Raw genomic sequence first — 23,980 nt, forward strand, 5'->3', positions numbered from 1 at the left:
TGATTTAAACTGATGGGATCAATCAACAAACAGTGAAATCCTATATGTGACTACTCAGAAGTAATCTCCATTCAGTTCAGTGAGACTTAGTCAAAGGAAAGTGAATATAGTATCACACCCTAAGGCTTCTTTCAATGGGGAACAGGCCTAACTTTGAAGGAAGAATATAGCTTTCAGATTATGGCTTTTCTTCTGTTGCGTTTTGTACTTTTCCATGCAGAAATTACAAGATGCACCATAAAATGGTGTATGAAGAATAGGGCAGATGTGGTACCTATTGTCTCCTCTACTTTTTATTCATTCTGCATAGCTAATCTAGATTAAATTTGCTATTTTGATAGACTGAAGAAGAGACCTATGAAATGTTGAATGAAAGGGAAATGAAAAGTTTTCACAAAACACTGAGTAGCATTTATAGTCAGGCAAATTTGCTTATAACATACAATAACGTTGCACAGTACCAGAAGCATTTTATCCAAGGCTTGCATAAAGAATTGTATTCAGCACATCACATCTGGGAAATCCAATGCGAAGGTGCCATTTTATAAACTATTTTCAGTGCACGGTAAAGCAAGTTTTCTTTGTGAAACACATAACATGTGGAGATGTATTTTTCCCTGGTGAGAGTTCAGCTAATCTCAATATCAGATGCCTGGTGTCAGGTGATTAGGACAACACATGAGGAATTTGTTATAGACAAATGTGGACGGCAGGAGGGAAGTGTGGAGGGGAAACCTGCACATCTTTTTCAGCCTTGGGCTCCTAACTACAAATGGAATTCATTATCTAAAGACGTGGAATAGCTCTGTGTAGAATATTGCTACCAGACAGCCAACAGTAGCAACAGAACTTCCCTATGATTGGTGGCGGGTGGACAAAGCTAAGGGGTTGTCCAACAACCAAACAACCAAAAACACAACCACTAACTTCAGTAGAATTGTTCAGATGATTAATATTTATTCCTGAGAACTTTATTCAGTGATTTTTATTTGCATGGAAAGTTCTATAGGCACAACCTGTTGATTAATCTTTGTTCTGAAGCCAGAACATTTTCCCATAGCATCTACACAATGTTGCTGGCATCAAAATGGAAGCTCAGGATACTAAATCTAGAGGTCTAATTTCAAAACAAGATGAATTTCTCCTAGAAGATGAATTTAGCAATTTAAATGGTGCTAAGCTGATGTGGAATAATGACCTACATTGTTCTATCAATGAAGATGATTAGAATAGTCTGTGATGACAGCCACCATACAAATCCATTTCCATGAGAAAAAGAGAATTAATTCTGGAATTAATCCATAGGTGATATTTAACCCCTTGCAGACTGGCATATATAGCTCCTACGTCCTTGCCAAGATGTTGACAAGAAACATATACATATGTGATGGTCCTGTTCCAACATACAACCCTCCTGGAACTCAATTTTTCAAGAAATAGGTAAAATCATTAACCATATGATTGCTGTCTCCCACCAGATGACACTTATAAACTTATTTGAAACTGGACAGTTACTTACACCCTGAAGAAAGGTGGTGTCCAATTTATTATTGGCCACCTGGGCTATTATTGTCAGACACGGGAAAGATTTAAATGGGAGTGCCTGGCATGCTCTGGTCCATGGGGTCACGAAGAGTCAGACACAACTAAAATGACTAAACCACAACAACAACCTCTTCACACGGTACAATAAAGTGTGGGAGATAGTCCTATTGGGAAAAAATCTACTTGCAAATTAGAAGTAGCAAAAGGATGACTCACACAGTTTGAACCCACATGCAACATTCGGAAGTCTATGGTTGCTTTAAGAAAATACAGGTGACAATCTGCCCTCTCTACATGCACCAATGTATAAGCGCAAAACAGACTCTGTTTTTGTTTACTGTTAAGAAATGTAGAAATAAGCTTCTGATTGGTATCCTTCCCCGGCATCCTGATCTTTTAATTGTATATTTCATAATTCTTCGTTATTATTTTTAGCTGCAATTAAAAATTTGTAAACTTTATTCCACAATTATTTTGAATCTCTGTATTTTTAAAAAAATAAATAAAAATTACTTTTTTTAAAAAAAAACAACCACCCCAAAATGGATGCTCATATTTTCTCCCCATTTAATCTGGAATTATCCTTTCTGGGGGAAATCTGCTAAATTAAAAAAGAGAACTTGGTGACAACAACTCATTTGCAATGTCTCAACAACCCTTTTATGCCTCTTGGTTTGCAGTCAAACTCTTTATTACTAAGCTATTCCTCCTCACGCGTAGATGAGATTATGGACTTCTCCAGGAAAACACCACAAACGTCCTGCCCTCAATAGTCTCTCCTCTTTGTCTAGGCAAATATGCCAGTTTCAAGAACTGCAACTGAACCCTGAGAGGAATAAGGGCAAAAAGTTATAAGCTGCCTTCAGAGGTGAGAAGAGGCCAGGAGGTCTGTCTGTAATGCTTTTGAAAGAAGTTTACTAAACTAGAAGCTGTGAATGGCCACCCAAAATTTGGACTGTGTACCACTGGGACTCGCTCTCCAAACCCTCTCCCACAAGCAAGGTCCTCCGCCTTGCTGTTGCTACAACTAGAACCTTCTTTCTGAGAAAAGAACACAAACATCTCATACACAGAGAGATCTCTGGTGCTATTCTTTGGACCAACACTTCAGATTTCTAGGAGCACCAGGACTCCCGCCAGCAAGACTGGAAGAAAGCTGCTTCTGTTCACCAGCACACACAGCATCTGTCTGCTTGAGGTTTGCCGGCAAGTGGAAAATGCAGCTCTGTCTTCAGTCGTTTTTGTAAGAAACGTACTGAAGAGAAGGCATGGAAGGAGGAGACGCCCAGACTTAAAATGGTGGCTACTCTACCTTGTTTAGGGTGTTCAGTGCTGCACAAGATTACAATTGCATGAAGGGGAGTGTACTTGTTGGTCCCCCTGCCCTGTCACACCTCAGACAGATCATCCCGCCCACCATCTGTTCATTGGGACTATTCTGGGTACAAAGGTTTCCCTCACAAATGAGAACCCTGACTAGGCATGGGGTCAAATCGTTTGGGGAGTCTAGGTATGTAGGGTGGACTCCCTCTTTCATACCTTCAGCCACAACTCATGGCCATGGATGGAACCAAAGGATATGTCTAAACGCAAGGCCAGAAAGCATGACTCACTCTCCTCCTTTACATTATGGTAATCACATGGCCCATAATCCCTGAATAAGTCTTCTAGCTCTGAGCCATGCCTTCATACACTTGGGATGCAAAGTCTCTCAGAGAAAAGGGAAGTAAGGGCAAGGCAGGATTTTTTTGTTGCTGTTCCTTTGACAAACCTTTGGGGTTTCTATAAGATTCCCCAGGAACCCAGGAAAATACAGAGAAATGCTGTAAGCAGAATACAGTTTTGTTACCACAGTTTTCATTTCAAATATGTTCTTACATTAAGATCTACCAAGATTATTCATAGGTGTCTGCCTGATCGAGGGAGAGAGAGAGAATGAAAATCTGAGTCCTAAATAAAACCTGGGTCAGAACTACTCCAGATTTTTGTATGCCCAGACATACCGCCCAACTTTTTCAAACCCAAAACTGGGGTGCACCCAGGCGAGTCACATGACCTGTGCCTTGCTCTTGTCTGGAAAAAATGCTTTTTGGGTTGAGAGTACAGCATGAGAGTGAGAGACAGGCAGCCAAAACGGCCACCGCAATCTTATGCAAAGAAACGGCATGTCTCTTTTTTCAGGGCACTTGGCAGGTATGCTTAGACTGTGAAGGGAACCTCCGGACTATCAGTATTTTGAGGGGAAAGATTAAAGTGCATACTGGAAATTTAGGTTTGCACAACTAACATGGGTAACACTCTGTTTGCACAACTAGTGCAATAAATCCACTTTTAAAAAATCAGATTATTTATTTACTTATTGTGTTTAGGAAAGTGACTGGGAAATCTATGTACTGAAAGGTGTAAGATGAATGATTAATGAGAAGATGTATAAGCACTTCAGCGGAATGCTTGTTGCTGTCTAACAAACCAGAACAAATGCTCAATAAAAACGGGGCATAGTCTGACTTCTGCATAAGCATTGTGCAAGCAAATAAACAGATCATGGGGTGGAACTCAAGAAAACTTCTAACCATTCCTAGATCAGCCATACTCCTCTCATGAAAGCTGGAATAAAGTTACTATTAGGAGCGAAACCCAGAGTCTCACTCACCAGGATACACTGGCAAGGGGAAAGGAGTAATCTATTGGTCCTCTTGACTTGCTTCACCTGGAACTGCCTGAGTCGGTTCTCACATGCTGTGCTTTTAGTTTTAGTTTTGCATTACAAGCCATAGTCTGCCTGTAGGTGTGCTGGCTGGGGCAAAATATCTGGAGGGCTACAGGTTCACGAAAGCTGCTTGGACTAATGGTCCAGTTTTCCAAGACTTTAAGAACTCCGGATCAGAACAGTGGGAAGAAACTAATTTTTGAAGCTGCATCAAGAGTCCCTCTGCCCAAGATACAAAAGCAGATTTTACCTTATTTTGCTCTAGGGATCTGGGAATCAATCCACATGCCCTCTCTCTGTCCAAGATGTGCTCACAAGAGGAACAGAGAGCACCGTCTTTGCTGGTTTTGCAAGAGGTTTACTAAAGAGAAGGCACTTGAGAACTTGTGGCTGCTTGATCTAATACATTCCTTGGAATTGAGATATCTTTGCTTTTCAGCTGTTGTTGAGAAACTGCAGAAACCCCACATACCCAAGAGGCCACCAACTGCACTCATTTCTAGAAAAACATTTTTTTTAAAAAAAAGTCTTATGGTCACATTTCTAGTTTTCTAGTTCCACACTTTTCTGAGAAATAGTCTCAAAAAGCTTATTTTCTAAGGTTTTATGCACACAGTATTGTCTCATTGCAGCAGAGCAAGACCCAAAGTCACAGCAGGAGCATTCATAGCTGACTAGCAGCCTTGAAAATGTTCCATGAATTAAGCTAAGTGTTGTAAGAAAATGAAGACTCCCTCATTTCTGCTACAGAAGGTTCCATATATTACAGAATATGGCTGTCACTTCCCTGTTCTAATCTAACTCATGTCACCTTTGGGACATTCATATTATCTCTCTCTCTCTCTCTCTCTCTCTCTCTCTCTCTCTCTCTCTCTCATTTGTAAGAGCCAAATTTCATCCAGAGTTTTTCCACACTTATTTACTAGGCAGGTATAACTAGCTCAACATCTTCTTATAAGGGCCTATTCAAGTGGCTTGTCATTGTGGTTGTGGCAAGGTCTCACGGGATTACATATAAAGGTGATTTGTTGCTGTGGCCGCTGTTCCTGCTTGCCTGAGTACTTGTACAAAGTGCTGAATAGTCCATTCATAAAGGAGGTCTCGCTGCCACCAACACAGCAGCCGTTCCTACTCCTGACAATCTGCAAGAATCAGAAAGCTCTGCAGTGTGGCTGAGCTGGAGCTTGATTCCTTCCCCTGTCCTTACATCTGGTTTCAATATTTCTTGCCTTAATCTTCAACACTGACTCTTCTTGTTTGGCCCTGGACCTGGGCTAGTCATTGGAAATCATCATGAAGACATTTGGAAGAAGTGCTAGGGAAAATGCTTACTTTTTATGAAGGATGTGTCCCAAACTGGTTACATAATGTTTAATTTCAGCTTCAATACAGTGGGTTTTTCTTTTAATCTCATTATCCTACTGCATTCAAATCCTTTGCTTCTGTCTGATAAATGAACAAAACTCTGTACCCCAAATCCTCATCCCCAACTCAAAGCCCTTAAACTCAAGGATAATGGTAAAAATTGAAAAACACAATACAATTAAGTTGTTTGAGGGTCCCTTCAGACTGGTTTTTATTGTGGGTGTATTCTGCATTGTGTTCTTAATGCAGTAATAATCCATTAGTGGCGGATTGTTTCTGCTTTAGTTTGTTTTGCAATGTTTCCTGTATTTTTGCTGTCTGGAGAGGCTGTAGCAGGACAAAAGCAGGACACAGTAACTTTTTTGGTATAAGAAGTTGTGGAATTGCAGTACGAAGTTATGGGGCAAGCACTGGCTAGAAGTGAAGCAGTGTGACCACCCCAAAACTTTTGCAGTGACAAAGTGGAATTGTAGGGTTGCCATATTTTGAAGAGCAAAAAAGTGGACACACTTGCCGACTTCTACTTTTAACTATGGATCGCTATAACGACTCATTTTACATGCCCATGAAACAGAGGATGTGTCCTGGAAAAGGAGGACATATGGCAACCCTGCACAACCCCTTCAATAGCATCAGGTACACAAAGCATCCTGAACGTGCAAGAACAAAGATGTCAGAGGGTTCCTTGATCTTCCCCATTAGAAATTACAATAACTAACAGAGCACTGGTTTTGCATGGTTTGTTCTTCAAGTTTAGTCAACTAGTTTTGTTTTGCTTGACCTTCCTGGTTTTTTTTATTATTCTTAATTTCTTGAATAATTCTCTTAGCAACCATTCTATTATATATAGGATTTATTTATAATATTTATAATATTTTGTTTCTACTAGAAATGTGGCCTTTGACCAAAAATGTAGGACATGATCCAGTCAAATTAAGCACTAATAAGTCCATTGGTTTCAACTGGAAAGAATTAACAGTGCAATCCTGTGCACATCTACTCAGAGGTAAGTCACATTAACTTCAATGGGGCTTATCCCCAAGTAAATGGTTATAGGGCTGCAGCTTTAAGAATATCCAAATGCTTCCACATAAATTAATGGGATAAAAAAGTCATTCTCTTTGGTTGGATTTTGGTTTTACTTGTGCACACTTCTTGTTGTTTACTGTTTTTTTTTCAAGATTTGTACATTCTGTAGCTTATAGAATGGGGCACCTGGGGATTTCCAGTTCTATTCCACATTGCTACAAATGAGCCCTTTGGGGCCTACAAACCAGTTCTTGTGGGAGAAGAGTCGGACCATTGGCCAACCTACCTCAGTCTTGTCTACACTGACTGGCAGTGGTTTCAAGCAGGGGGCATTCCCAGGCCAACCTAGAGATATTGGGGGTTGAACCTGAGGCCTTCTGTATCAAAGCAGATCTCACTGATACACCCTTGATCTGAGCTACGGCCTACCCATGTTGTTTTGTATGAATAGTATGACTATATAGTAGTAGAAATATCATAGTTCAATAGTATAAATATGCTGAATTTCAAACATAATTTCATACATAAAATCCACTGGTATCTCTTACCATAACTTCTCACAGTAATGCATTCTTAAGGTACATTTTAAAATTATTATTAAATGAAGAAAGAAAGAAAGAAAGAAAGAAAGAAAGAAAGAAAGAATTATTGGACATTTAATAAGGCACATTGGCTTTTAAAAAAACATTTTTATTAAAGATTTCTTGGTTTACAAAAGTATGTGCAATGTCTCTTTTTTTCAAGTTACATTTTCTACATATCAGTTTCATTTGTTGAGACAGTGTTGCATTAGGAAGAAAAGGGAAAAAGAGGTGGAGGGGGGCATGGTGAGTGGGAGTGGGGAATTGTTTAAGTCACAATGGGCTTCCATTTTCCTGCCAACATAAAGGATAAGCAAAGAAGTGAAAAGTCAATATAGTCTGTAGAAGTTAGACTGGAACCAAGACAGACCGGGGTTCAAAGCCATAAGGCTCACTGCATTGTTGGATGAGTCACTCTTTTTCCTTCTTACCTCCTTTCTCAAGGTTATTATGGAGATGAAAGAGGATAAAATACCCAGCCATGAGTGGGAGATGAAAATTCAAACGTGATGTGTCAACTTTCCTGAAACATGTGGGCTCCAGCCCAAGATCTTTTGTTTCCTCTTCAGCTGCTGGGGAACCATGGAGCAAAATTCACTTAATACAAACCTGGTTATCCTTCCTGAAGTGAACTCTGTTATGCATCTGAAACTGATTTGCAATTCAAAGTCAAGATGCTTTATAGCATTCCTATTTCCTTGTGCATATAATAGGAGTGAGTGCTTCTATTGGCTTCAATTCCAATAACTCTGGCAAGTCTGGCTTGGGAACAACTGTATTCATGATGATATTCTAGTTATGCGATAATGTCTTCTCCATTTGGATTATCACTTGTAAAAGTATCTGACAAAGATGGAGATAAAGATTCTTCTATTGTTGTGGAACAAGCCCCTCACATCAACGGATCCCACAGATCTGTGCTTAGCATTTTTGTCCACACTTTTCACTTCTGTGACTCTATTTACTCACCTAAAATAGGCAAACATAATAAGATCTCTGCCCTGATCTAAATTTCCATAGGGAGGGAGAAAACAAAAGATGAATATAAGGAAATGCATTTATATCTGCTTTGGGTTCATCTCAGTGGAGTGAGGAACGAGTATAATAGCCATTATTATGGGAGCACATGTTGCTTTGTTAAAACCTCTGCAAGCCCCAGATATTATCATAGAACAGGTACTTCATGTACCACATCTATTTTCCATACCAGATGCAAGCAAAGGTTTTGCAGAGGTAGATTTAAAAAATAAAAAATAAATCCCAGTTTGCATGGAGGCAACATCCACATGAAGCTATTTCAATCAAAAATGTAATGTGTCCCAAACACAATAAACCTATGGTATTTCTTCTCACCCTCATAGTGGCAACTCAAGTAGCTATGCAGAATTTGTTGAGCCATTAATCCTGGGCTGAACTTAACATCTGATAGGTGCTTCCTTTCCCCAAGACAGTAGAGCCAAAAATGTCTTGCCCTGCCTCTAAACCTCAGAAATGGTTTGTATAGGTGGATGTAGGGCCAGCGTGGCACAGAAAATCTGAAGGCGAATCTCTGCTTCATCTGAGCAGCCTGTTGGGCTCACCTCTGTAAGACGGAACATGCAAAAGTGAAGAAGCTTGGGCTGGGTAGCAGAATGAGTCAAGGAGAAGATGGTGGTCCTTCTCTAGAGGGAAAGCTTGGTATAGTCTGAATATATATTTTGCAGCCCCAAGAAGAACTCATTCGCCTGTATGTCATACTCTGAGACAGGACACCAAAGTTGACTCATAGGATCAAAAATCTGCTGATTTGGCAGCAAGGCAACACTGGTAACCCTGGTCTCCATACATCATGGAAAGCCATGCAGATGTCAATGATATTATTCTTCAAGTGAATTTACAGAAACTTTCTTTCCCAGATGTCATGCCTATGCTCCAGTGTTCATTTATGTATCCCCTATCCATTCCAGAGAGAAATGAAATATCCTTTGGTGAGTGAATTTCAGTGGGAAATGCAACAATGAGGATTCTCTGAAGACAAAAGTGAAGGATGGCTTGTTTTGAAGTGGTTTTTGGTTCCAGGACTTTGGTTTCTTCTGTTCATTTTGGATTCTTTTAGGCTTCTTTGTGTCTCAAAGCTTATTTAATTTTCAATTTTTAACTATATATATTCCCTACTTTTAATGAAATTTCCAAAACTGTTTGTTCCAACCTGGGGTCTTCTTCCATGGGAACTTTAAATTGCTTTCTCTCCACCCCCCCCCCTTTAAAAAAATCCATGAACTTTAAATTGCTTCCTAGTTACTATTTTTTTGTAGATACTAATTTTGTATCTAGATAATTTTTTTCCTAAATATCCCCAAAAAGGGCTAGGGAGAAAGTTTAAATATTCGAAAGAAGTTTCAATATTTCAAAAAGAACCTTTGTGAGTTGCCTATTTGTGGGATTCCCATGCCATTGATAACAACAAAGGCTTGGGAAGCCATTCCCCCATCCCACCCCACTTCACCTAAAAGGGCCAACAATGAGATCATTTTAACAATGAGAACTATTCGAAATAACGGTGTTATTTCTATTACACCCCACCGAAATGAAGGAGTAAGTGCCTTAACCAGCCACACAATGTCAGGAGAATATTACTGCCCAATGGCAAAGATTGCTTTGAAAATGAACATCAAAGTGAAGATTGCTTTGAAAAATGAACATCATTCTAAATAAATGAATCCAGCCTGCCACTTGCTATCAAACTGATTCTTGTTCTAGGGTCAGGACATCTCTTCTGTTTTTTCCAGTTTGACTTTTGGTACTTTTGGTCGAAGCATGTAAATATTATATTTCCTACAGTAGGTGGCAGAGAAGGGCTGGTTCAACCCCCCCCCCCCAATTTCTGAGTGACAGAAAGCTAGAGCATTCCACTCAGCCTGTCTATGGACAGAATTCCCACTTGTTCATCTCGTGTCCATCAGGAGAAAACCTGAAACCCTGCAGGGATTCCCCCATTGCTTCAACATTTTGTGCATTCTGCTCTCAGCTTTCCACCCTGGCCCCATGCCTGATTTGGGTTTCTTCAGTTGCCACCCACACATTTCCATTATTGAAATGGATCCGGTAGCAGCATCACAACCCCCCACTCATTTCTTTTAGGTTTGCAGGGACCCATGCAAAACAAAACAAAGGGCATCTAGGGTCTGTTCCTCACCAGATTTAGTATTGATGCGTTTCTAATGCTTCTCATTTATGGTGCTTCTCATGTTGCCTACTTAAATTATTTACACTATAAAATAATTACCTGCTATAAAATAATCATGAAAGGGAAATGAACTCCTAAAACCTGACAAGGCAATTTGCACACTGGGTGTGGTGTCGCATTATCGTAACATTTGATGTTATTGTAGTATCCTATGATGGCCTGTTTGAAAAAGAAAGTGCTCTTGATTATTTGTCTCCCATCCTTCCTCCAAGGAGCTCAGGCTGGCGTCTATGGTCTATCTCAGGGGTTCCCAAACTGTAGTCCACAGACGACTAATGCTCCATGTCTCTTATAATGTGTTTCATATGGCATTATACGTAATTCAAATTGTAATATATGGAATAAAAGGAGCAATACAAATAAAGTTTAAAAATATACAGCATCTAGCACAACAGATTCCAATGCTGGAACAGGCAGAAAAACCATTAAGTGGCCTGCCAAAACTTTCTGCAATTTTCAAGTGCTCCAGGTTAGGGGTGGGGGCATTTGGGAATGACTGGCCTAATTCAAAGGCTTATTCGAAAGTTTATCCTAGGCACATGAATGACAACTCCCATCATGCCTGGCCATTGGCATTTACTTCTGGAGAGAAGCAGGGCTGTAGCTCAATTCTCATGATCCCAAGTGGGCTTTTATTCGAGCACATCATGCCTTCTTTTTGTATTATCAACACACTGATCCTTGTTTCCCTTTTTTAGCATACATCACAATATTTAGCATACATCACAATATTTTCAGGTTGGACCCTTTTACAGTATTACAAATTCAACTGTCTGCTTCTGGGGCAAAGATATTTGCCTCCTCCCAGTTTCTTTATTTTTCACATTTGTCCTGAAGATGCCTGTTGGATATGAAATGTTGGGCGAAGTCATGTTTTCTTTCTATTCAAGCAGCCCAGTACACTTGCCACTGAATCTGATACCACTTCCATTCCAGATGCTTTGAAAATCAGTCACCAGATCGGTGTCCCTTTGCACACTCACCTGCTTCATTCATCTCACCACCTCATGGAAGCTCCACCAAGAGATCCATATGCTTACCAAAAGGAATATGTTCTGAGTAGCTTCACAACCACATTGACAAGGTCAAGCATGGACTCTTAATTCATGAATGTATATATCTAGTTCTTGATCAGATCCAATGAGCTCTAAAGCAGTAAAGTGCTTTTCCCCCCATAGCTGTGATTTAAGGCAAGTCCTTAAGAAAACACCATCTGTAGTAGTGCTATGGAAAAATAAGTGTTTCACACTCCATTATATAACTTAGTTTCATATTGCATAAAGCTCAGTCCATAATAATGGTTGGAAAGACATACCCCGAAGGGCAGAAAGTCAAGGCACTTTAGAAAGGATTCTTACCAAATCAGATAAATATATCTAATAAAACTAAAAGTACAGAGCGCATTTTGTTCTCTGCAATACCAGCTGATGTTGGTCTAAATATAGCCCATCTGGCATAAATGGGTTACATGATGTTGTGTGGTGCTATAAAGTTTTAATAGATGCTTATTTGATTAGACCAGGATCATTCATTCGTAACTCAACTACTTGTGAGTCTTGAGCAATGTGGTTGGTTTGTATTTGGGACTATTAAAAGTTTTTTATTACACCCCATGCTATTATATAGCCTTCCTAATAGTTCCTCCTGCTGCCACCCATTGGCCACCTGCACTCTCAGAAGGATTAAATGAACGACACATATAAAAACGGCAGCCTCCATTTTATATTATATTCAAGGCAACACAGTAGACACTATCAAAAAGCTTAATATTTTCTCATATGCTCCAGATAGCAAGATAAATGTAACGTCAACAAGACACGCCACCTGTGCCCCAGTTCACGCTTTAAAATATGTGTGTGCAACTAAACTGACAAGTAAAATAAAACCACCCAGTATGTGGGACTTTCCAAACAACCCACAAGATAGTTCTGTTTTTGCAGGCTGTGGGTGACTCTGCCAGTCTGATATTTTGCATCAGGCTAATTGCATATAAAACAATGTCACATGCTATTGTTTTCCTTTGTTAACAGTGTTTTATAGATTGTAATTGTTGCACTGATGATTTGTTAATTATTCTGTATGATTTATGCTGCATTTGTGATGTTCTATTGTTTTATCATGTTGTTGTTATTTATTGCTTGTAAGCCGCTTTGGGATTCATTTGAATGAGAAGTGGCATAGAAATATAATCAATCAATCAATCAATCAATTAATCTCTCATACACACACGCACACCCCTCACATGATTCAGGTTTCATACAAGACTAATTTCCTTCATGGATAATACACCTGGGTAGAAGACTGCACATGTACATATAGTCATATGTGATGAGCACATGCCTGCCTGCTTTGTCATGCCTACATGTATCACGAAGTCCCTAATGGCAGGCACTTCCCAGGCTGTGTGCATGTAATCAATGAGAAACTCATGCTCTTAACACTCCTTATGCGTTTTCTGCTTGAAAAGCAGTTTTCTGCTTTGAAGCAGAATCCATTTGGTACAGTCATATTGTAGGCTGTAGTCCTAAGTCCTGGAATGGCTTCTGTCATCCCAACAGAATTTCCCCACCCACAAGGAGAAACCACAAGAGGAAGCTGGCACAGGCCACCACTAAGTGCTGCCTGGAAGTTCAGGCGGCAACAGTTTACTGATTCATTTGAGAATTACGAAAAGGGGCTGGAGCTATCAAACCACTCAGAGCTGGAGATAGGCACTCCTGGATCCAGAAGTAGCCCCGGCATCAAATCTTCTTTCAGGGGAATGCAACCCCATCCAGAACAGGCCATCTCCCCACCTCCTGCTATCAAGAACTTGGAACAACTTAAACAGCTCTGTCCTTTCAGGATTCAGTTTTGATTTGTTGGCCCACATCCAGCCCATCACTGCTTACAAACACCTGTCTTCCACCACAGCCATCCCTCCTGATTCAGATGGAACAGAGAAATAGATATGGGTGTTATCCACATATTGATGACACTTCACTCCAAAGATGGCTGTTTTTTCTAGTGTAAGTACTGTGTTCTGCTAAGGTAAGGAAATCTTTGAACACTCCTACCATATCCAGCAAACATAACAAGGATAGGATTGCTTTGCTCGTGCTCTGAAAAGTATCACATTTTATTGTGTGTTTAACTAAGTTGCTTTGGGCCGATACTGTATTTGAGCATACAAATAATATAAATAAAGGTGTTCTCTGTCGACCAATCTGTGTATTGTTAATGGCACAAAAACCCAGCCATGCCAGTTTGCTGTGGTCAGCTGGCAACCATAGCCCGCATTCCGATATAATGCTGGGTTGAAAGCCTCACTTGTTTAAAATAAGATGCATAGTTGTGAGAAGAGTCATTGCTTTCGTATATAACACTGACAGAGAGTTTTATCTTCTTTGTTCTCACTACAACAGCTCCTAGTCTATTAATATGCCACATGCGCAAAACATATAGTCTAGCACCATGAAGTGGGAAAAAGTGGTAATGAGGAGCATCTCAAACCTCAGGTTCTTCTGTAAGGCACCAAACTAACTCTGAATAATCAGTAGCGCAGTTGGGACTGCAAATTCTAAGAGGGTGGGTGGGGAAATCAGCCTAAATTAAGTAACACACACACACACACACACACACACACACAGACACGGTGGCCCATAAGAAAAATGGCATGTCTGCTACCTTCTCCCACATTCCATCATTAAGACTGGGATTAGATGCAGACTCCAGGGCTCCATCAACTCTCTCTCCCCACCCTACCCCACTATCTTGCCTGAAGTAGCATTCTAGAGAACTCAAAAGCTTGCACACTTGTTTGTAACATTTTGGTTGGCCTAATACAGTGGTACCTCAGGTCACATATGCTTCAGGTTACATACGCTTCAGGTTACAGACTCCTCTAACCCAGAAATAGTGCTTCAGGTTAAGAACTTTGCTTCAGGATGAGAACAGAAATTGTGCTCCAGCGGCGCAGCAGCAGCAGGAGGCCCCATTAGCTAAAGTGGTGCTTCAGGTTAAGAACAGTTTCAGGTTAAGAACAGACCTCTGGAACGAATTAAGTACTTAACCTGAGGTACCACTGTAAAGGTATTGCCCAAATATAGATTAAGGGATACCATGTTCTGAGTTAGTTCAAGCCAGCTAACTCAACCGAGAACAGTTTAGGGCCATTTCAGCATGTTGGTGTGACCATTTTTTTGCAATCATCCACACATGTAGATCACTGCAAGTAACAATTACAAATGTCTGTATATAAATATGTACCTTGAGTAGCTACGTCTGGTGTGGGTGAAGGTTTTTGAGATTATACTGGACCTCAGCAGATCATACCAGCAAATTACACATGTTCACTGGCACCATAGGTGCCAGCTCCTGGGGGGCTGAGGCACTTTCACCCCAATGTTTTTTTTAGGGGGGGGGCCCTCAATGTTCAGAAGGCATTTGGCTCTGCCCCCTGTCTCCTCACAACGTCATGTGTGTGACATCAGGATATTACAACCCTGGTCCCCCTCAATCATCTTGAGAAGATGACGCCTCTGACTGACACAGTGTAGCTTCCTGAACCATAATAAGCTCTGAACCATAATATATGCATTTGTCATCTTACGTTATACTCACTTTCACCATGTCAGGAGAAGTATTGCAACAGTCACCCCTGGATCCCTGGAAATTAGCACCCTTCTTACTTGTGCATAAGCAGAATCAGACACAATCTGTGAATTCTGGTTTTGTATGCAAGGAGTGTAAGAAATATCTGAGCAGAAGAAAAAAGAGAGGCTGACTTGTTTCTCTTCTTCATCTCTCTCTTATCCCGGAGAGGTTTCACATTATATTAGTGTTACCGAGGGTCCCCTCTGTACTCTCCGCAGCCAGTGCCTAGAAGCAAACCTGATGATAGTCAGTCTCTAAGAATGAGAATAGGAATCTTGTCACAAAGTGACAGTGCTAAGAGCCTTGGGCAGAGAGTCTGAAGTCAGCCAGCTGACAGCAGCAGTGACACCGGACGGCAGCTCTTTTCAACAAGACCCACCATTTCCAGCTGCCCTGAGGTTGGTGCTTCTCAAGGCAGCTCTCTGATCTGACTTTGACAGCATGTCTGGCTCAGCGTCCTTCATTGTACATCTTTCCCCATATGCAGAAGACAGAGAGAGAAAAGGAGAGAAGGCTACACGGTCATTCTCACATAAGCCGGAGAGCTTATCTTCTGACATTACTGAATCTCAACAAGATGATAATGTTTCTGTGTCAGGGCACCATTCCACCGTGCATTTCTCACTCCTTCCTTTAACCCTGGGCATGAACACAACATGGGCTTTGTTGAGAGCTGCAATCATGTAATCTTCCTTACTGGTGGGGGTTGGAACTAGTTCTGTTATGAACACATGGTCTACACAAAGATCTATGCTTGTGTTATAAGGGGCTGCCTTTCAAAAACAGACCAGAAACTTGCATGGGTTCAAAATGCAGAGGCCAAACTTTGGTTCTCATTGCTCAGAACACATAACTCTGTTTCTGTGTCATTTTCACTGTCTATTGGTTTCTGAGCTCAGCAGAAAGTACTGGTCTTGGCCTTTAAAGCCCTAAATAGTCCAAGACCCAGTTACCTTGAGGACCATTTTCTCTTATATAGTCCTCCCATAGAGGCCTTGCTCTCCATGCCATTGTCTCAGGCCCTTTGATGAGTGAACATGAGTCATGAGTCCTTTCTATTAGCAGCTTTGTGGATGTAGAAAGAGTGAGGAGACCTGTCAGGATTTATTTATTTGCTTTGAAACTTCTTTAGCAAAAGGGACTTGATGTTTAATTGTATTCCTTCTCAGCTCCTGCATTTTTGACTGCTGCTTTTGTTTAATATAATAGTTTGTTATTGCATTGGATTTGGCTTTTGGGTGGTACCCATAGATGGTCAGTATTTTGCACATACCAGAACTTTAGGTCTACATGATTAAAAGTGGGTTAAAGCACTCTGTCACACTAGCACAACAAATGCACTTCTTTAAAAAAGCAAACAAACCAAAAACTTCCTTTTTGCACTTTGGAAAGTGACTGAAAAATGCACCGAAAAGTGTGGGATCAATAGACGGTTAATGGGAAGAGGTGTAAACACAAGCAAATCAGAATGAATGTAGACTAAATTCTCATTATCATATACTGGTCCAATAAACAAAACAGAACAAATATTCTGTAAAGTCCAGGCACAGTTTAAGCACAGCATAAGTTTTGTGTGAGCAAATCAGGATAAGATTGAAAAAACAGGTCATCTGGGGGGAGCCCTTGATATTTATCTCTGCTTTGTTTGATGTAGTTATTTCATGTAGTTTCTCTGAGTACCATGTTACTGCAGTCAGGTACATGTAGGGCTGCCTTACATGGTCCAAACATTTGAGTTGGGCAGCATGGATGTTAACTAGGACCAGCCAATACAATCATATTATGCCAGGCCTCTGTCATCTGCACTGGCTTCCACTATTTATTTATATTTTTTTTGCCCCAGTCCATTAGGATCCAACAACATCTGGAAAGCCACAGATGTTGGATACCTGATATAAGCACATAGTACCCCACCTGGTTCAGAGGCATTTTTCTTTCTTGGAGTATACATGAAAAGCAGGTAGTAGCATTTAGTCACAATTACATGCTTTAAGATTTTCCAAGTTAAATCAGTGCAAGTGAATTGCATGCTTAATTATCCTGTGATAATCAACAAAACTTACTTTTTATTGCATAGGATTGCAAACAGGATTTATTTTCTCTGTTTTTGTTGTTTGTTAAAGCACTTTAATCCTACCTCTCCCACCATTTAAAAAAAATATAAAAAACATAGCCCTGCCTTGCATGGCCAATGATTAAGGATGCTGAGAACTGTAGTGTTTTTGTAAGCTATTTTTAATCTGTATTTTATTAAAATATTCTTTTTATTATGTTGTATAAATGGCCTTAAGAAAGTTTTTGTAGGGTAGGATGTAAATCCTGAAATAAAGAAATACTACAACAGCATAATCCCAAAAGTGCTTAGTAGTTTGAGCTGAATTATGTCCATGCTTCCTAACAATACTACTGAGTAGAACGGGATTCCTTCCTTTTCCCAAAATGACCGTACTATATCATTATCCTCTTCTTATTTTCTTACAGAATGTAACTGTGTCTTACCAGTTCAATGAACATTAAGCGACTGGAAATTAGAATGTCACGTACATAATGGAATACACTGAAGAAAAACAGTGAAATGGGCTGAGAGATGTGAAAGCAGCAGCCCACACACTCTCAAACAAAATTGTCTAGCAACAGGGATATTAATAACTGCTCTCAGCCATTCTAGAATATTCTTCCATGGCTCTTGCTATCACCTACTCAGTTTCACTTTATAAGAGAGACACCATCCTTTTCTTGGGTCAGAATATTTTGGTCTCTTCTAATTCTTATTTAAAACTCCACTGCCACCTTACAAACAACGAGGTCATGTCACAAAAGAATCAATCATGCCACAATGTCCAAACCAGAATGCCAGGTACCTCTTTACACACCCCATAAGAAATCAGTGACGTCCTTCCTGCTTTGCTACAGAAATGAAGATTCAAAACGAACACACAAAATAATAGCTTCAAACCAGCCTCCCACTATGTAATGCTTTCCATATGCTTTGGATCGCAGCTCCCATCAGCTGTGCTAGTTGGGGCTGATGAGGAGTCACTCATGGGCACATGAAACAGCCTACCAGAAAAAGAAATGTATATACATCATAGGCACATCAGTGCTTAGTCAATGCAAATGGTTCCAATCAGGGCAGTGCCTGCAAATCTGGCATCAAAGTGGTGAAACAAGCTAGAAAAGCAATAAAGGGCAAGGTAAGCAAACTTTGCAGAAGTGGGGAGCACCTTTGGGTGTAGGACCACACTGTGTAAATCAGGATCAAAAACATGGAATTGACTGAGAAATCGTGGGGAGATAAAACACAACAAAATTTTGGGGTGATTTTAGTACTCCTTGGTGCCAGAGAACCCACATTCTCAACCCACATTCTTTGATCTAACAAAAAAAGACAATGGAATTTCTTAGGCAGTTTGTGGGCTATAAAAAGACCTCTGTGCATCGCAAGTTGCCAGGCATATGTTGCCCACCTGAGAGAGCGAGTGCTTAAGGTTACAGTGGGTTTATATACTTCAGAGTTAAGCTATGCAAGGAAATTCACAATACCTGGAAAAAGAAGTCCTTTGGCTGAATGCAGGACTGTAACAAAATGAAAATGGGTACTTCTATAGCTTCTTTTATCCACAGATATCCCTCTAGTGCTCTTGAAACCATTAAGATAAATGTAAAAAAGAGAAAGAAACCCTGAAGCACATGATGCTGACAAAATGGAAAGCTATGTAGTTTTCTATTTAGCCAGAAATAACCTCCTTTTTAAAATGACTCCTTTTCAAAACCAATGTCAGATTCTCTGTTGACGTGCGTACACAGGAATTGAGCCATTAAAATGCATGAGCCTGCCCCAGTTTCGAAGAGGAGAGATTTGGGATCTTTATGGCTGTGCAATACTAGATATAGGAATGAACCCACATGATGGAAAAGCTACCAATGAATTTCAAACAGATCTTAGAAAATATTAAATGCTTAACCCTGGCTGTCAAATCAAGCAGTAAAACTCAAATATGAGGAATTAGACATCAAATTTTATTGCACATCAAATAACAAATATCAGGTGTCAAATATCAAATACTGACAGCACGGTCAAATGTTAAATTGTCACCACAGTCTATTCCTCCTGCCAGCATGTCACAGTATGGAAAAATGGAGAGAAGCAAAAGTGAGGAAATACTAGGCTGAGACGAAGAGGCAGTAAGAGAAAAAAATTAAGAATGGAATACTGGTCTGAAGGGGAAAGATGTTATGTATATATCACCCCTGCCCTGCAATGAGGCACATCCTTATTTTATGTGATCCCCATTTTTACTCGTTACTTGGTTTTGTCTTTCACAGGAGCACAGAAACCAAGGAAGTTCCCTTCTACTGGTCCATCTAACAGCTGGCAGCAGCTGTCAGGGGTTAAGGCAGGGTTGTATCCCAGGCCTACTTAAAGATTGAGCCTGGGACCTTCTGAGTGCAAGGCAGATGCTATGGCCCTTCCCCCCCCCCAACACTTTACATCAGCCTTCCCCAACTTGGTGCCCTGCTGATGTTGCAGGACTACAACTCCCATAATCCCCCACCGTAGGCTGTATACTACGGGATGGGGGTTGATGGGAGGTGTAGTCCAAAGGAAGGGCCGAGTTGTAGAAGGCTGCCTTAAGTGAATCCCATTCAGAGCACCCTAAGTAAGAGTGACTTTCTTCTGCCGTCTCTGTTATTTTCTGCTGTGTTTGTGACAGACAGTAAGTGAGGGCATAACAACAGACAGACAAAAACATGGATGGAATTCTCTAACCAAGGAAGAAAAGGGTTGGCCTTAGGTACATCTTGCAGCCGTTTCAGTCTGTCCTTTCACATGAGGAGATAAGAATTCCTAGAAATCTGGCTGATATGAAGGCTCAGGAAGCACATGGTTGCTTTTTCTTGTTGCTATGCCTCTTGGAACAGAGCATTTCGGAAATTGCTCTTGAGCTTTATTTTCATTTGTTAGTGTGCAGACCACCTTTCTGTATAGAAATCTTCAAGGCAGTGGACAGAGCATAAAATCATGCTGTTCTCTGTACAGCCAAGTGTTCCCTTGTAGGCTTTATTCTGCTGTGCTTGTCACAGTGTGTCCAGAAGGGACGACTCTGCCACAGTGAGATCAGGGAAAACTCTTGCTTTGTTTATGAAAGAAACTTTCTGACAATATTGCCAGCAAAGAAAGCGCTACTAGGATGGGTAAAATGCAGAGACATCTTTTTTTTCTGGCTTTAACATTGGAATATAATATTTTATTATATCTTCATCCCATCCTTAGGAAGTCTTGCTTAAATCTTCTCCAGTCTGACCTTGGCATAATTTGCTTCAGTTTATGAGTCTGGAAAGGTGAGAATGTTCTTGGGGTTTGCTCTCCTGTTCAGTGTCTGAAAGTCATGTGTATAGGGTTTATGAAAGGACCTTTGTCCTCCTAGGAATGCTTTCAGAAAGCCTCTTTCATAAGTTGCATGTACATTGCATTCTCTCAGTGGCTACAGTACCAGAAACATGCAGCTGCTGTTTACTTTTGGGGCAAATCCCCCCCATTGACACCAGTGGGGTTTTTCCTCTCAATGCAAAACCACCTTCTAGATGAGGGATTTCCTTCAGCAGGGGAAGAAAGGGTTAAATTTCCCTTACACAGCTGACAGTGCATTGCCATCTTCAGCTGGTGCTAACTGCACCTTTCAAAACCTGCACCTTAACATGCAAGTAGCATCACATCAAATTTGACCTGAAGACTTTGCACATGTGGAAATGCAACCTCACCTTTACTTCTTAATTACAGTTTTGCTGTTTCTTTACAATGGCAGGCGTCATCAACGTTTTTGGACTAGTGGGCACATTTTGAACTCTGAGGGAATGCTAGGGGTTCCAGTCACAAAATGGCTGCCATGGAAAGGGCGTGACACAACACAAAATGGCTGCCACAGTGCGCATAGCATAACACAAAATCACAGAGAGACAACAATAACTAAGAGCCCTAGGCTTTCCATAGAAAATCGCAGATCACTCACACACACACACAAACATCAATGTTTTTGCTATCTACAAACAACAGGGAGAATTCCTTGGTACCAGGAAAAATATGCAAGGTAGCTGCACCAATCTCATTTCACAGAGATCACTCAGAGTGTATCTGCATTTTTTTGCCTCATACCTTTCTTTCTAGTAGGGCTGAAGACTTGCTTTTTAAGAAAATGAAAGCTTACAGTTTGGGGCACCCACCCAGGGGCCTTCAGAGGTGCCATGGCACCTATGGACCCCAGGTTGGTGACCTCCATATGATATCAGAAGGAAAAGGACTCTAAGTGCATGAAGAAATATTCATTTGAGACCCAATTGATTTTAGAATAATAGCAATTGTGAGGGACACAATAGATATGAGAAATAAATGGGAAATGCAACAGTCATGTGCAATGCATTATCAACGTCTTATAGTAAGTAAATATGAAAGTAATTATAAAATTGTTTATAAGAGCTCTTGTTAAGCAAAAACTAGAAATATAAAACAAGATACACTCAGGACAAAAGCAAATTAAAAACAGAACAAAGATCTAAAGATAGAACAACCCCTAGATTGAAACAAAGAAACCCCCTAATTAATAAGGATTGAGATGTAAGCTAGAAAACCTTTCTCAAAAAATCTAAAAAATGATGTCCAGATTTTAATGATACAACCAAATACCTGTAAACCAGTGGTTATGAATAATGCTTACCAAGTGGAGAACTCCTGCAGGAAGCACCCAAAGGCCAGAACCAGTTGCCTCAGGAAGAAACCTTTAACAGGTGCAATGATTAGAGTTAATGTGGGGTAATGTTAACCCTTTAATGACTTAAAGGTACCTGAAGAGCTAAATGTATTTAAATGCCTGAACATAGGTGGCAAAAAAATGGGTTTTCTCCATTTTGACATTTGCTCTTAGTTACAGCTAAAGACCAGGTAAAAGAGCAGGCACAGGCGATTGGGGGGGGGGGGCACAAAATTGGCTTTAAAAAGGTCCATAAATATAAATATCGATCATTGCCTCATAAGAAATGGTTTTAAATAGAGGGTGAATTGAATGGGGGGAAGGGGGGTGGGTTGGAGGACAGGCAGAAAGAAGAGCTAATTTGTCCGTGGCTAGGGCGCGCAATCTGGACGGTTCTGCCAGACGGCTCTGCCCCACAATAGTGGGCTTAGCATCAGAAGTAATAATACTGATAGCTATTTAAGGACAGTTGAAGCCATCTATCTTTCTTTCATAACTTGCTTTATTTTTCTTTGCATCTGGTTCCATTTATGACTCATCCTTCCCAAACATCCATATGTTGCTGCAGAAGGACTTCAGCTTTACTTGCTTCATAGTGAGTTGTAGCATTGGCTGCCAGCCAAATAAATGTAATAAAACCACTCCCCCTCCCCCAATCCAAAATAAAAATGAAATCTCATTTGCAGTGAGAGTTAATTAGCAGTCTGTAAGCCATTTCAGCAACTTGTGTTGTGTTGTTGCCTGATATGCACCTTCCAACTCTGTTGTGGCATTTCATTAGCTACAATATGGAAAAGTTGGTTGGCTGCACATTCCAAACCTCGGCTGCTAGAGGAAATTTTGGACAGTCACCCTGTGGGCTCTCTGGGTGTCACTTTTTTGCATCACCTGTTCAGAGCACAGTGACGCTGATGAATCTTAACACTTTCAATATGGAGCTGACAACAGTGATTTTGCGGAAATAGGCAGCTTGTCAAGAAGCTTGCGTACAAAGGACTTGGCATGACATTAAAAACACTCAGAACACAAGTGACTAAAAACGTCATCACTACTGAAGTTTTAGAATCTGAAAGACCAGTGGGGGGGGGGAGAGTGGGGGAACAACATTTTCAAATTACGGTACTTTTTAAATGTGATGTTTTTCATTCCTATAATTTAGCAAGACCTTGCTAGATATTGTGGATGGTATGTCTATAGTCAAAATCACTCCTAGCATCATTTAAATAAAAAAAAATTATTTGGAGTGTTTTTTTAAAAAATGAGCTTGGGTGCCTTAAGAGTTTTCCTTCCCCTAGGAAAATGTATGCAAATTTCACTTTCCATGAGGGAAGATTCTCAGGATCTCAACCTCTACTACAAATTGATGTTCGAAGGGGAGAAGGGAAGATGGACTTCATCTCACCTCTGACACCCTACATGGTTTCAGATCAGGATACCGAAAGAATATCTTGTCTGGCATAATCCTGCCCATTCTTTATGATTTGCTGGGGAGGCACTATTTTGTATCTCATCCAGATCTGAGACTCGTTTGCTAGAGACAGGTGGCTGGTAGAGAGGAGGCTCCCTGGAGATCCCTCTCCTTGACATATTTCTATCACCTCCTTCAGAGGTGGTTTCCTTTCTTATTTATTCATTAAATTTGAATGCCGCCCTTCATCCGTAGATCTCAGCAGGGTTTGCAACATAAAAATACAGCATGAAAACACAAAATACATGATAAAATCAAGAACAAAAAACACAAACCAATAAACCTCCCTCCCCCTACTATATCAAGATATCTGAAATGCATATCTTGATATGCATTTAATTTTTATCTCTTTTTTAGCAGGCACGTCACATAGTGAAACTATGGAATTTGTAGCGATGGCCACCAACTTGGATGGCTTTAAAAGATGATTAGTCAAATTCACGGAGGAGTAGGCTACTGGTGGCTTCTAATCCTGATGCTTATGTTCTGCCTTCACTGCTGGAGGCAGTAATGCTTCTGAACACCCAGTTGCTGGAAACCACAGGAGGGGAGAGCGCTCTTGTGCTCGAATCCTGACTGTGGGTTTCTCACAGGCATCTAGTCGGCCACTGTGAGAACAGGATGCTGAACTAGATGGACCGCTGGCCTTAACCAGCAGACTCTTCTTAGGTTCTG

The 23,980-nt window shown here is 40.6% G+C and overlaps 1 protein-coding gene across 2 annotated transcripts in view; it reads right to left on the bottom strand.

The window, feature by feature from the left end:
• Window positions 1-22,041, bottom strand: part of LOC308473246 (uncharacterized protein) — a 59,417-nt gene extending 37,376 nt beyond the window's left edge. For both annotated transcript variants that reach the window (XR_013983989.1, XM_080998602.1), the window contains exon 1: window positions 21,805-22,041. The gene's annotated coding sequence lies outside the window, so the exon portion shown is untranslated. The remainder of the gene's footprint in view (window positions 1-21,804) is intronic.
• Window positions 22,042-23,980: the final 1,939 nt, after the last annotated feature.

Source organism: Podarcis pityusensis, assembly GCF_964106645.2.
Source record: "Podarcis pityusensis genome assembly, chromosome: 3".
NCBI classification, from domain to species: Eukaryota; Metazoa; Chordata; class Lepidosauria; order Squamata; family Lacertidae; genus Podarcis; species Podarcis pityusensis.